This window comes from Saccostrea echinata, unplaced genomic scaffold (genome assembly GCF_033153115.1).
Source record: "Saccostrea echinata isolate AGI-Se365-2 ecotype Australia unplaced genomic scaffold, CSIRO_AGI_Sech_v1 ptg000056l, whole genome shotgun sequence".
Taxonomy (NCBI): Eukaryota; Metazoa; Mollusca; class Bivalvia; order Ostreida; family Ostreidae; genus Saccostrea; species Saccostrea echinata.
The window spans coordinates 8,020,873-8,037,389 of NW_026889805.1; positions in this window are offsets into that span (position 1 = coordinate 8,020,873).

A 16,517-nucleotide genomic window follows, 5' to 3' on the forward strand; every position below is an offset into this window, starting at 1 on the left:
GATTTTAAACAAATTGAGCCAAAACATATACAGTTTGGTGTTCCTAGTGTTTTTACTACTAGGATAGTTAATGTAAAAAAAAAAGGGCATCTTTATATATGCATAAATTTTGATGAAGAGATGATTTCTTGTATAACCGAAAAGTAAAAGTAGAGTTTAGGAATCACGAATATTCATTTTTGAGAGCTTATGTGTCCGATGTTCGTCAGTCTGTCTGTTTGTATGTCTTTCTAGCTGTCTGTTTTTCTTTAACAAATTTTTCAAAATGCTACTCCTCCAACAGTTTTGCTTCGATTTCAATACAACTTGGTTCTCAAGTAACAATTTCAAAACTAATCCTCATACAGTTTTGATATGATTTCAATAAAACTTTCTACACAAGTAGGTGTTAATAAGATACATGATTCTGTATATGGGTGTTTAATGAACAGTGTAGCCATGGTTACTTAAAATAGAAATTTATGTGAAATTCTTTGCAAAAAGCTACTCTTCCTACCGTTTTGGTCTAATTTTAATATGCTAGTAGCTTGCTACACAATAGACTAAACTAAGATAGATAACTCTGTTTATCGATTTTTAATTTCAGTGAACGGTGTTGCCATGGTTACTCAACAAAGAACTTGTTTGAAATTCTTTCATTATGATACTCATTCTAAAGTTTTTGTCTAATTTCAATAAAACTTTCTACATAAGTAGACTACACTAAGATACATAATTCTGTATATCAGTTTATTGATTTCAATGAAAGGCATTTCCATGGTTACTAAAATTATGAATTTCCCTGTAATTCTGAAAAACACTACTTTTTGTAAAGTTTTGGTCTGCTTAAAAAAACAAGTAGACGATACTGTGATATGTAATTCTGTTCATTGATTTTTGATTTTGATGAATGGTTTGCCATGGTTTCTATAAAAAGAAATTTTCTGTGAAATTCTCTTCATATGGCTACTCCTTCTACAGTCAGACTGCTATGAAACTTGCCTTATAAAGATACTTAACCAAGGATCATTATTCTGTTTAGTGAATTTATAATGGTTAATTCAAGTCCAAGTGTTTTGTTATAAGTACAAATCAGTAGAGCTACAGTCTCGTTAGAGACTTCTGGTTTATTTAGGATGATAATCGACCTGCCCGAAGAACATAAACTAAGAATAGATCTAAGTCAAAACTGACATTTTGAATATCTTGCTTGTAATTTAACAAAAAAAAATTTACAAAGCTCCAAGATTGTAAAATATTGAATTTTGAACACATGATAAAAATTTGTTTTAATTTCAAAATCCTTTCCAAAGATATGAAACTTTGACTTAGGTGCTCTCAGTCTATGGGCTTGATATCTGAATTCACATGTAATACATATATAGACCTCTTATGCGATTTATCACCTCTTCCGAGAGCGACTTTCTCTACATACCTTTTTTTTTTTTAATTCACAGGATTATTTTCATTTATTTATTTATTTTTTGGTTTGCATCTCTATATGCATATTCTTAATTGAGATTAATTTATGTTCCTTTGTTTCTAAAAGGTGAAAAATGAAACTTGTTTTTGTTTACAACCGTATCGATCGCAAGGTAAACCATCTAAAATTTTTCTCTTCCATCAAATCCCATGCTATAAAATAATTTTTTTGTTAATAAACATCGGTATAAATGACAAATATCAAATACTTATTTCCATATTTTAGACATAAAATCATTTTATTTTGAGAGTTATTTGTCCACTGGCCATAAACGTTTAAATTTCAATGGCAACGATGATCATGGCTTGAAATTTATCTTAATCTTGCCTGATTCATTTTCATGAAATCATCGGCACAAAATTTCTTATCGTGAAATCAGCATTTTAAAATTTTGATTCAAGGTCATATCATTTTTAGGAAAAAATATTCTAATAAATAACTGGTACTATGGAGAAACTTAATAACTTTTCCTTTCCGTTGCGTACTTACAATTCTTTGGAATATTACAAAACGCGACCCTTAAATTTGTCCTCATATATAAAGTCATTGTTTTTTTTTTACTTCTAAAATTTCAAATTACAATAAATATATTTGTAAACAGTAAAGATAAAAATTATTCAAATTGAATGGTTAGTATTTGCAATTGGTTAATTTTCCCACGAATAGTAATTGCAACATTTTAAGAAATCAAATGGGAAACAACAGTGCATGCATATCAAAATGAAGAGAGAACATGATACTAAACTGGAAATTGACATGTACTTGCAAATTTTTGTCTAATTAAGCGCTAATGTTACGGAACAAGCTTCTTTTTTAATATTTTCATTTTCCGGGTAATGCAGATTTAATGCTTCGCAAAACTTAATAGGTGTCATTTCTACACTGAATGAAAACCTCTTTCTCTTCAACAATATTGAATGTCTTCAAACTGTACATTAAGTTGTGTATAAAATGTCATAAAATACCGCTATAAGAAGAGCCATTGTCTGTTTCAGAATAAGTTGCTTCTTGAGTGCACAGGAAAGACCTTTCCACATTGCTGACTTGACAGGGTATGAAAATAAGTATCTAAACTTCAGGATGAAGGAGTTTAGAACAGATAGAAGGGTTCCTAGCGATAAATTGGATATTAAAATATATTAGTGGATTTTAATTGCTCAAACTAAAATTTATATTTTCTTCATTCCCTACGTAGATCTCGATCAAACAAATCAAATAACATTTTATTTCTAAATAAATCCAAAAAAATATTACATTCACTGGTGAAAATTTCAGGTTATTTTCCCTGAAAATGTGCATTCTTCTTTTCCAATGATTTGGCACTTAAAAAAATATATGTACAAATGTATATATTTAACATATCTTTATTTTTTCTTTGAATTCTTTATCTTTTCTTTGAAAATAATAAAAAAAAAAAAGATTGCAATATTCTTCTTAGGATATTTTTTTGACATAATCTGAACGCATCTTCAATTGGATAATGTTTCTGCACATCAAATACAAATCTGTTCATTATCAGCACCTAGGGTAAATTTCTACCTGTTGTCAAAATGTTTACAGCAGTGATAATTATTCAAGTGGTTATCAATATTGTTTGAATCACATATCTTATTTTATTTACGAAATAGAAATAGCAGGCAAACAAAAAAATTACGTTAAGTTTTGCTGTTGACTACCAAAGGCTCATGTTACCAATTTGGGAAGGACTTTATTGTTAAATGAATGTCAAATATTCATTTATATCGTATCTCCTTACAATCTGGCTAAATCTTGTCCTGCTAATTTGTTGTTGTAATTATGTAACATAAGAGGAGTAACGAGTTAAGTGTGATGTGCTGTACACTTTGTCATGCAATTTGTAGTCGGAAATAAATCAGATGTGACTGTAATAACATATAGATATAATCTGACTCTCTCATTTAAAAAAAAAAGCAATTAGTCACGACATAATTCTTCTACATGGGAAAAAAGAAAATAGTAAGTTCCGCTGGAAACCTGATACAAAAATTTTAATTTTGATTTTAATTGGGCATTACCAAAGCACCCGGGAGAGGAAAGTCCTGACAGTTGTTATGACACTAAGAGACATTAAACAACAGATAGGCATACCTTAATCTTAAAAGTCAAACAAGAGTAAGGCTTTTCTACACGTCATAATATCAAATATTAGCATTAACATTGTGTATTGTTGTAACGTGCAGTGCAATACCAATTTGTCACCTTGTACCCAATCTCGAAGAATGCAAAGAATAATATTTTCTTCAAAGGGGTGAAATTGGTCTGCTTTGATGTTGATGATTATTGAAATTGACTTTTGAAAAATTAATGTCCCCCCTCCTAGGATAAAGATCTAAAGCCTTTTGAAAAAATGCTCCTCGTATTATATAATATATGGATAAAACTGAAGTATTGCAAAATAGGAAAGTGCAAATATTCTTTCCTATGAAAGAATTGATATTTAGATGATTTTAAAAATTGATATGCATATCATTCATGTATTCAATTAGTATATTAAGAAAATATAAATATTCATCTTTTTATTTTGTTTCTTTAACTGCATATTTTTATACACAGGGTACTTTAAAATCTTAGATTTGGACACATTTAATTCTAGACATATTAAGAAAGAAGAATGTTACCAATGGAATAAGTAAGGGAGTAGTAAGAATCACTTGTCGTGGGACTATGTATTTATTGGATAAACGGAGTCATCCGTAGTTGAAATAAGTGTAAAAACAAATTGTTTAACAATTGATATGAAACTTGTCAGTCAAAATACGACCCAACGATAGTTTATATTAGCAAACAATGTCATTATAACGACCACAGAATATGTGAAATGTTGACTTTAAACGAGATAATAGAAAGTCCTGTAATATCAACTTCTTTTGTTAATATTTAGGTAACAGTAGTATCTTATGTTATATTTAGAGTACGAGTTTCCTACTGTATCGGAGATACAGGGCGGGGCTTAAGTCGAGAGCGATAGCTCGAGCCGGGCCCCGCCCTGTATCTCCGATACAGTAGGAAACGAGTATTCTAAATGACTTGTGACATGACCTTTCTTATGACCTCGCTAATTTACATGTGTATTTGGGAATACGTCTCTCAACCAATCAGATGATTTTGCAGAAAGATGATTTATACCCCATTTTTATCAGTCGCAACTGAAATCCCGAGTGAGGTGGACGTGCAGGTATCTATCAATTTAAATGATTATAATTATGAGATGCATTATACAATGTGTTTTCCCAAAATTTAATTTATTTTGATTGCGTAGGTTTTTTCCTTTCTATTTAGCTCTTGCTGACTTTTTTTTAAATCTAAGCTACGAATTTAGTGCAAAACATTTTGATACATAAGAATCATATATGGGAATGTATTTGAAGCAAAAATGTTTCGGGGAGGTTGTATTCTGAGAGAAATGTCCGACAATATCATCGACCGGTCGTCATACATGTGTATACAAAATTCTTGGCTCCAAAATAAAATAAACAGATGTAAGAAAGGGGGCATATAACCTTCATGTTTGAAACAAAATGTAGAGGAACCAAGGCAGATCCAGCACTCACTCGCGCGCGTCGGTACCCCCCCCCCCCCTTTCGATTTTTTTTCTCTTTTGGCTTTCGAAAATTATGTTTGCTAAACTTGTATACACTTTTAATTTATCAACACGAAACGATCATGCACTTATAGTGTCAGGCCTGATTATAAATCTACCCCCCCCCCCCCCCCACGAAACTCCCGATTTTCCAGTTTGGACATTTTTTTTCGATGAAAACCATTTGTGTACTGCCCCCACTCCCTCCTTTCTAAAATTTTTGAATCCGCCACTGGTAACTTTACGTTGTAAAATTCTATTCTTAATTCATCTCAAATTTTGAATAAATACTAACAGCGCTATCTTGCGATTTGATTGATTCTTGTCTATATCATTTAAGATACGGATTCAGTTTTCCGTCATCGCTAAAAATAAACCGCACTGTATCGTTGATATTTTTCAGATACAGTACAGTTTCTGCTCATTTGCATAAGAAACGCCCACTAAAAGTGTTCTGTATCGCAGTTATTGTACGGCTGACTTCAAAGGAAAACTCGCCGGGTCATGTCACAATACATAAATAAGGGAAGTCATCTCGTTTGTCATAGCTTAGTTGTCAGATTGCAGTTAATTTAGAAAATATTTTATTATGAATAATCACAAAAGGATTGGACAGCAGGCACTGCCTATGTAAGTCCTCTCCATAGTACAAGGTCAAAGTCATACATGTAAATATTATATTAGTTACATAGCTATCTATCTATCTATCTATCTATCTATCTATCTATCTATCTATCTATCTATATATATATATATATATATATATATATATATATATATATATATATATATATATATATATATATATATATATATATATATATATAAAAGACTAGATAAATAGTTAAAAATTAATAATGAATGAGCTGATGATACAATACATGTTTGCGGTTTGACATATATGACTGACAAAAATAATACAAATTGCAGTTAATGTCTAAAGTTAGTTAAACATCTAAATATGAAACATGTGTTGCAGACTCTGTCATGCCTTTTCTTACGAGTTCACTGAGATATACGGAGTCGACATACGAATGAAAGTTTTAAGTATTGTAGAATGATAAAACGTCGTCGATATTTACCTAGAGTCGAAATGAATGCTACAGCAAGATTTTTTTGGTCTTCTCATGAAGAAGTTTTTGAATTTACTCTGTTTAATGAAATATTTTACCAGTTTGTTTAATTTGTTAAAACTACAGGCTGACAAAATTGATGTTTTAGGGATTTAAAAATAATGCCGTTTAAAGTTTTTTTTTTTTGGAAATTCTATGGTCGCTATAGCGACTTTGTTATTTGACTGACATGCTTAAAACAAATTATTAGGCAATTGTCTTAAGTTTAATTTCAATTACTTGATCAATTACTTCTTATGCACATCACCCTACTTCTAGTGTTTTCAGGGGTCCATATTTTTACCCAGTTCAAGATTCAATTCAATTCTTTATTGCTCAATTGTTTGCGCATTACATATGTTTGAAGGATTTATGAGATTGGTCTCTGACTGTTAACTTCCGACTTACTATTTTAGATCACTCGTGTCTTTCTCCTTGTGAAATAACAAACATTTAAAGAATGCCCCTCTCCATCCGTTTATTTTTTTTTTTAAGTAAAATTTTTTTTTTTTAAACATGTGGACATTTTCTTAATGCCTTTTGAAAATTCAACATACATTTGCATTATAAATGGACAATTTTTCTATAAGTAATTAAAGGGAAATATTGTATTTGATAGTTCATCATTAAGACAAACGATAAAAGTACTGATTATCCATATGAATTTGTGTATTTAAATAAAAAAGAATTTTAGCAATTTATTTTTCTTCCTTCAGTTGATAACATATATAAAAGTGTTTATCCAAAATATTTCCAATTTTTGACAATTGATTATGATATTCTAAAACTCATACAGTTACCTTATTAATAATCATTCCAATTTCATACATACAAGTACTCCGAAGTTAATATTAAAATGATACTGAAGTTCCTCTTTGACAATACCTATCTAGTCTTCGGAGACCAGATCTTCCAACAATCTGTTGGAATTCCGATGGGTACTAATTGTGCTTAATGTGTCCTTTATTGACCGACCTGTTTTTATATTTCTATGAAGCAGAATTTATTCAAAAACTTCTACATGAGAAGAAGAAAACTCTTGCTGTGGCCTTCAACCCGACATTTAGATATATCGACGACATTTTATCAATTAACAATATTTTTTTCATTCATAGTCGACTCGATATATCCCAGTGCCCTAACAAAAAATGCTATAGTAAACTATAGTTAACTATAGTATCAATGAAAAAACTTTGGAGCTTTGATTTACTATAGTGAAAACTTTGGAACTTTGATTTACTATAGTAGAAACTTTGGAACTTTGATTAACTATAGTAAAAACTTTGAAACTTTGATTTACTATAGTGAGAACTGTGAAACTTTAATTTACTAGAGTAAAACCCATGGAAGTATGTTTTTGATTCCCATTCTTGACATTATATGATATTTCACGGTCAAAATTCATAAAAGCTTTAGAGGACTTTTGATAAACCCGACCCGTCCCTTAAAAAATTAATGTACAAGAAATGAATTTTAATGTAAGGCTGTCTCTCGCGCCGATAGATGAGCAATATTTATTTAAATATATTTAATTTAATGCAGATGTAGTGTAAGTTTCTTTTTTATGGAGAAAGGAAAATAATATACTATAAAATGAAATTTTGTCATTTAGAACCAAAATACCTGCTCCATCAACTTCAGTAAAAATGTACTTTTTTAAATTTCTAAATGTAAATATTGCATTTGGATTAACTAATTTGTTAATTTAGATTTACATGTACAAAGCCACCAGTCCCCGCCCGACACCATTTCCACCCCCTAAAAACGGCAAAAAGCAAAAAATTATTAAAATACTTTAATAAGTTGATAAACTATTGTGAAAACTTTGATATAGTATGGTGAAGACTTTTGAACTTTGATTTGCTATAGTGAAAACTTTTGAACTTTGATTTACTATAGTAAAAACTTTTGAACTTTGATTTACTATAGTGAAAACTTTGGAACTTTGATTTACTATGGTGAAAACTTTGGAACTTTGATTTACTATAGTGAAAACTTTGGAACTTTGATTTACTATAGTGAAAACTTTGGAACTTTGATTAACTATAGTTAACTTTAGTAAACTATAGTAAACTATAGTTTACTACAGTATTTTTTTGTTAGGGTGAACTCGAAATTAAAGACACTACAGAGTCTATCACTAGTATTTCATATTTGGATGTTTTACTGACTAAAGGCGATAATGGCCAATTAATAGCAATTCTCTGTAACCACTTAAACTTCTTTGCCACGCATGGTCACCGATTTTGATGAAACTTTGCCCATTATTACAACTTGACACCAGAAAGATATATCAAATAAAATTCCGTCGCTATGTGTCTTGGTTGCCATGGTAACAGCCAAAAAAGTTGGAAAAATTGAGATTTTCAGCTACTTTGAACCTTTACTAAGCCTTAAGAAAGACTAAGAATAACAAACAAACCACTCTCACAAAAACCTGACACCTTGTTGCCACTTATGCTATAAAGAAACTATTTAGAATTTATCTCTAAGTAAGTGGTAACCATGGGTACATTTGGGATACATTTTAGATGCTGAAAAATGCAGAAAAACGCTCAATATTCACTAATGATAGGTGTTAAATGATCAAACTCAATCAACAATCTAAGAAAAAACAATAAAAATATTTTACCTTAAGTAATTAGGTATTGGCAATATTATTCTAAAAATAACTTTTATGGTTGCCATGGTAACACAGTGTAACCATGCAAAATCTGTTGATAAGATTGGGTTAATGCTACGATCTTAAGGAAAAACAGTCAAATTCATGACTGGCACATCCTTAAGACCTTGCAACACCGACAACATAAGAAAAATTGGGATTAATTGTTTTTTTGCAGTGTAACCATGGAAACAACGTACCAGTTGTTTGAATTGATATTTTTTGCTGCTTTAGGAATTTACTTACCTTTTAATCAAGAAACATATTATTTGACTCACCTTGAATACTATTTATCTGGTAGAACTAAAGTTGAATATCATATATTGATAAAGTTTGTTGAAAAATACAACACTGTTGCTATGGTTACCAAGAAGGGAAAATGCTCGTTTTTGTTAATTTTATATCAACATTAAATCCTATGTGCCAGCTTTTTGCATCCAGTTAGAGATTGGGTGGTAGTCAAAATTGAAAGTCAGGTTAGTTGTTTATAAATATCAATCATAAAAGGTTTGGGAATCTACATACAAGGGTACGTATCCAAGGAAACAGAATATTTTTCAGATTTTTCTGCATATTTTTTCTGCTAATTTCCATAGCAACGCTCTATTTAAAGAATTGAATTTGAATTTTTTGAAATGTGAAAATTAGGGTCACACCAACGCCTTTATAAATTGATCATCAGTTATATAGAAATATGCTTTTTAAAAAGATAGGATAAGATTAAAACACCAAGAGAGTAAATTTAAAATCCCATTGTGGTATTAAAACCATGGCAACTATTGCCAACCTATAAGAAATATCATATTTCGTCCTTGGTATATGTTACAAGGATATCTCTTGTCCATTATATGCTTGCATTTCAACCTATAATTGTTTTTATTCTTAAGTGTATGACTTTATAAAATTAAATGAACAAAATTATTACTTTTGAATACTTTGTTTCCATAGTAACGTATGTAATAGTTGATTTACTAAACATGTTTATCATGCATTTAAGACATCAGGCCTTCAACTTTCAGAAACAGTCATCGCCACTTGTTTGCTTTGCTGCAAACATTAACTGTGGGACTCTGAACATGTTGAAAAATGCCATTTTTCAAACTTTAGGACATGTTGCTATGGTGACAGTGACACGTAGAAACCAATTTTTGCCTGATTTGAGTTTACGTTATCAAAGACTTTTATCATAGAGAGTTTGGAGAAATTCTGAGACTATGCGTGCCACAGCTCCTAAATAAAAGTTAAAGTCATTACAGAGAATGGCTCTTAATAACTAACTGATATGACAAACGGGATGACTTCAGCTTTTCCATCGTCAACTTCCTTATTTATGTAGTATTATTTCAATATCCCTGCATACGGTGCATGCTCTGAGTACGATAAAAAATTAAACCAAGACAAGTTACTGACAAATAAGTTAATGTTACAAGGATTTCAACAACCCCTTTTTAAATCATCTTTTTCGCATATATATATATATATATATATATATATATATATATATATATAGAGAGAGAGAGAGAGAGAGAGAGAGAGAGAGAGAGAGAGAGAGAGAGAGAGAGAGTGGGGGATATTCAATGTTTTGTAGATAAATATGGAATGTATTTCACGAGTGGGACAGGATTTTTTGATATTTTCACGAGTGAAATAAATTCCATATTCATTTACAAAACATTGAATTTTCTGTTTATTACATTTTCTTTGATTTTACCTTTGCCCCTGTCTTTTCTTACACAGTGTCATAAGCTTGACGTCATAGTTGAGCGGTTGAGACGTCATAGCTTAGCAGTTGTGAGATTGAAAACATTACATAGCATGAGTTTTAGCAACATATTTGGGAAGAAATTTGCCGTTTTAGCTCTATCAAGATGGTTAGTTACTATCTCTATCTTATGACAGGCCAAAAATTATTTTTTACTTACTATGATATCCTTTCACACTATGAGAGAATATCATTTTGGTATCCTTTCACACTGTGAGAGAATATCACTTTTATTCAATAAATTTTTCGATAACCAATGGCAGACGTGAATGAAACCCTCAATGGTAATTTTTTATGTGTTATGAATTGTATTAACAGGAATATGGTATCTCAATATCTTGATAAAACAGACATAACTGAAACTTATTATTAAAACATTCAAAGGCAGATAACTCTGAATAAGTACTGTATATCTTTTTCATAATATTGGTTGTTATTCTTGTACTTTCTTTTGTTGATTTTAAATCACATAGTGATGTCATCAAGATTTGATAACAGGATAGCAACTGTTCCTTCGCCAAGCGATCGGCGCTTTGAAGTGAAAGTTGTTTAATTCATAATTTGTATTGTATAATTTATTATTTGTATGCGATATTTTTGAAAAATATCGCATACAAATACCGGTAATAAATTTGTATTGTATCCGAGGGATTGTTTATTATTATTATTTTTTTTTAGTTACGAAGGATTTCAATGGACAAGTTTTAGTATGTAGGATAGTGTTCAAAGAAGCGAAATGTTTCGGGTGAACTAGGCACCTCTATTTGCTTGGATGTTAAGGGACGGTCTTTTAATTCAATTCTCAAAAAGGGGGGGGGGCTGTCAAATTTTGTTGAATCCGATTATTCCTTTTCATGCTCTTGCAGGAGAGAATATTTATGTCCGAGATGACAACAGAGGCAAGGAGAAGAAGAAGAAAAAAAGAAATCTGCCCAAACCCGAAAACTCCATTTCTTAGGGTGGGTAAGGTTCTACTAGTCAAGATCAAAATATTTATCTTCTCAGACAACATTTTTAAGGACATATCATTTATTTGCCATCTGCCAGCGCTCCCATTTCAACTAAATTACCGTCTCTAGCATGCACGCAAATACATATAGAAGTCCAGTCTGCTTTGAGCACCAGGAACATCTCGCTGAACACGATGCAGACTAAATCTTGACCAATGAAAACCTTCGCAACAAAATAAATAAACAATCCTCGGATACAATACAAATGAAAAATTATCAAATACAAATAAGAAATTTTACAATACAAATAAGAAATCATACATTGCAAATTGAAAATATAGAATGCAAATGAAAAATTGTACAATTCAAATGATTTTTTTTAGAATACAAATGGAAAATATAGAATGCAATAAAAATTATACAATACAAATAAAAAATTATTCAATATAAATGGAAAATTATAGAATACAAATAAAAATTGATAATTATTCAATACAAATGGAAAAGTTTAGAATACAAATAAAAATTATACAATACAAATAAAAATTATACAATACAAATGGAAAATTGTACAATGCAAATGGAAAAGATCAAATATTGCAACATTTGACTTGCCATACTTAGACAAAATGACAAATGCAGTTGCAATAAAGTTAATTATATTAGACATTATACATTTGTTCATTTTGGGAAAAAATGGATTTTTTTCTATTTAATTCGCTTGCATAATGTTAAGCATTAACTGAAAAGGTAAAGAAGTAAGGAGATAAAAATTTTAGTTCTGTTTTTTTCATAATCACCTACTTAAAATGTCAGAAACAATGTACACTTTCATCATAATATCAAACTGATTATACGACATTTAAAAACTATAATTTTACCATAAAATGAATGCCGTTAATGTTAAACTAAAATTCATTTAACGAACTATCACACAGTTTTCCGTCTGTATATAATTTTATTTCTTTTATGATTTAACCTTAATCGAACGTGTTTTGGGTACTTTCATAAACAATATAACTATGAGTAAGAAGTGATATCCTTTAGAAATACTTAACGTTTGAGTTTTATTCTTTCTCCTGAATCAAATAGTTCCCAAGTCAATTCTGTATGATAGAGACTCAGTTTCCGAAGTGGATGGGACGTAAGAACTTGATATACGAGGGTTGTTCCGAAAGTAATGTCACTATTTACTGCAATAAAATCTTTAATAATAGGAGGTTATTTTAACATTTTATATACTTAATATACCTCTCTCTCTATTTTGATTGTCGTCTAAAAATTCAATCAAATACATAAAAAAAACCTTAAGATGTTAGATATCGTCTATGTCAGTACTTAATTTATGGCCCTCACTTTCGTTCATTTACAAATGTTGTAAAGCTGTTCCAAGAAGGATGTGCAGATGAATACCTTTGGTTAAGATACTGCTTCAGGTGACATTTCATATACTCCAGTATATGATTATCGAAGAAAAGACGACAACACAAAAAACTCTATACTTATCGATTTTATTATATAATCTCTAACTGTGGCTTATAAGTGGGCACGGCTTTGTATAGTAAATTTAAATTAAGCTGCAATTTCAACTTGAGCAAGCCACAACATATCAACATCACAACATAAGCACAATTTTCAAATTTAACTGTTCAATACAAATTATAAACTTCAACACGTTTGTATTTCAACTGTTCAACACATATCTGAACTTCAACTGTTAAGTCAACATCAACATTATTCAACAACTATGAGCAACCTTAATCAGCACATGACCCCGAGAAATGGCGGACGCCGCTGATTAACGATTAAGCGTAGTTTACTTAAAGTAGCCTTGACCCCGGGAAATGGCAGTCAAAGTTGGATAAATGTCATAGAGTTTTTTGCAAATATACATTTTCTTTTTCTTTATGACAATAAAGGTGCCACGCAATCCGCTTATCCCGTGTGATTAAATTCCATCTCAGAGACAGAAGAAGTCTGCTGGAATACCCATAGTAATGAACCGTCTAAGTGGAATCCCTCTTGTCTTTTTCTTTCCGTACCGATTTCTTCAAAGTGAAAGCAGACTTTCAAGTACTTCAGCTGAAACAAACAACCAAACAAACAGCAGCAAGAGGAGAAACACGGTTCATATAATTCATTATCTACCATCATCTGTTTTAGAAAGGGTTGGTGTGGAGGGATTTTTGTCTAAAATACTTCCTCCTTATAATTTCTTCGTGCTAAAATCGACTATTAGTATCCAGAAGGCTGAGAGTTATCAGAAAGAGGAACTCTTACGCTGAGAACGCCCACTAGAAGGCTGATGTAAACTAGTTGTTATCGCCCTTCTCCTGTAGAACAATCTAAGCAAACACTGTCGTCTTTCTTCAATAAACTCATCTATTGATGTTATCATTATTTTGTGCATTTGTTGTAATATTCGTCGTTCAAAATGTTGTCTGTAATAATCGATCATTGAATTAAAAGTGATATTAAAAATATGTATCATTTTTAGAGAGATAGAGATAGAAATTTAATTCATAGGACTGAAAAAATTAGAAAATTATATGCTCTGACTTGTTGTATATTATTGATGGAAAAGAAAATCAAATACGTATAGCACACATGAATTAAATTCTGACTCCATAAGCTACATGTATAATATACTGATGCATTTTTTTCGGCAGTAAAAAACCCCAGCGAATTCTCTGTATTTATCATTTTAAAAGCATTATTTTGAGGAATGGAATGGAATATTTAAAGACATTTCTTTGCGAGAATTTCCAGCTTTTTATTCATTTGGGTATTGATAAAGCTGCTGATACAAGACATATGTATTAGTGAAATACGTCAAAATGTAAAAACAAGCCATCAAATTAAAAGAATATAATGCATATACTTAAACAAAATAACAAATGCAGTTGCAAGAAAGTTAATTATTTTCGACAATATAAATTTATTCATTTGAATGATTTTTTTTCTATTTAATTCGCTTGCGTTATGTTGAGCATATACTGGAAAGGTAAAGAAGAAAGGAGGTCAAATTTTAGTTCTCTTTTGTCTGTTTTTCTTAATACCTACTTGATTTGAACATATTTTATTGCAATAAATATATGCCATGGGATTGGGCAGAAGTACTATAAACTTAATTCGCCCTCTCCCCACAACTAAAATCACAAAAAATTGAATTCTAAAGACGTGTCCAACATTGTGCACAGAGTAAATTAACTCACATCATATACATGTATACAGCTAAATTATTGTTCATACACATTTTAAGTATAAGAACAATCGATTAAATCTGCCAGAATGCTGAATATAAGAATGAACAATAGAAAAGAGATATTCATTTTCAGCAATACTGAGTGAAGTATCCCCCCAGAGTAAAGTATGAGTGTCAACAATATGAACTTTATTAAATCTCAAGAACTTATCGAAGAAATCTTTCCTGGCCTCAGTGTAATTAGGACATGAGAAAAAAATAATGACGTGTGTCTTCTACCTTACCACAAGCATAAAGGACTAGATATTGGGTTACACCTATAAAGATCAACGTTTAGCACACAACTGTGTCGAAGTCAGGTGTGCAGTACTAAAGTATATTGTAGCGTCTTTTTCCAAAACTGAAATAAGGCGGGGCTACTATTATTTTTTGTGTGATTTTACTTTAAAAGCAGACAAAGAGGTCGAAAGACTGGTGTCTAGCGATAAAGAATTCCACTCGTTTACTACAGTTGGTACGTATGATGATTTGTATGTTTGCAACCTATTTAAAAATGTCAGAAACAATGTACGCTTTCAATACAATATCAAACTGATTGTATAACAATTAAAAAATATAATTTTACCATGAAATGAATGTCGTTAATATTAAACTAAAATCCATTTAATGAACTTTCACACAGTTTCTATATGTAATTTTATTTCTTTTATTATTTTAAGCTTTATCAGACGTGTTTTGGGAAATATCAGTTTCGAATGTATGGGTATGGTTATGACTGAATGAAATATATGGAGATAACGAACAGTATTCAAGCTAAAAAGTCCATTAAACAATACAAAATAGGAGCAGAGCAAACACGGATCTCCAAACATCAGAGGTGGGATCAGGTGCCATGGAGGAGTGAGCATCCCCTGCCGACCGGTCTCACCCGCCGTGTGCTCCTTGTCATGATCGGGAAATAACGGGAAAATCCGTCGACAATTCATTGTGTAAATAATGGACTAACAATTAGTTTGAAAAACGTCAGTCAGCATTTGACTCAATGATAAATTGTATTTGCTGACAAGGTCATTGTATCGACCATAGAACTTACGAAATGATGACTTTAAACGAGACAGCTGATATTCTTGTTTCATGAACTTGTTTGTCAATAATTTACCTCCTTTTAGAAATTGTACATACGTAAAGCATGCTCTTGCGTATCGAATCAACTGAGAGATATATACCCCGTATGCAAGTGATGAAGGTATATTGCTGCATAAGTAAGGGAAGTTGACGATTGAGAAGTTCAAGTCATCACGTTATCATAAAGCTTGGTCGTTAGATTACCATAAACGTCTTTTTCAAGTAAAATATCCAAATATGAAACAGATGTGTTAGACTCTGTGGTATCTTTTATCTCAAGCTCACCGGGATATATCGTATCGACATAAGAATGGAAATAGCCATTGTTAATTGACAATACGTCGTCGATGTATCTAAATGTCGAGTTGAAGGCCACAGCAAGTGTTTTCTTCTTTTCATATACAAGATTTTGGACAAAGTCTGCTTCATATGAATACAAAAAAAGGTCTGCTAATAACGGGGAGCAGTTGGTACCCATGGGAATTCCAATAGATTGTTGGAAGACCTGGTCTCCAAAAACCACATAGATATTGTCAATCAGAAACTCAAGCATCTTTTTAGCGCAACTTCATAGTACTTGTGTGTGATGATATCAAAAAGTCTGGACTTTAATTTATCGTGGGGAATGGTTGTGTATA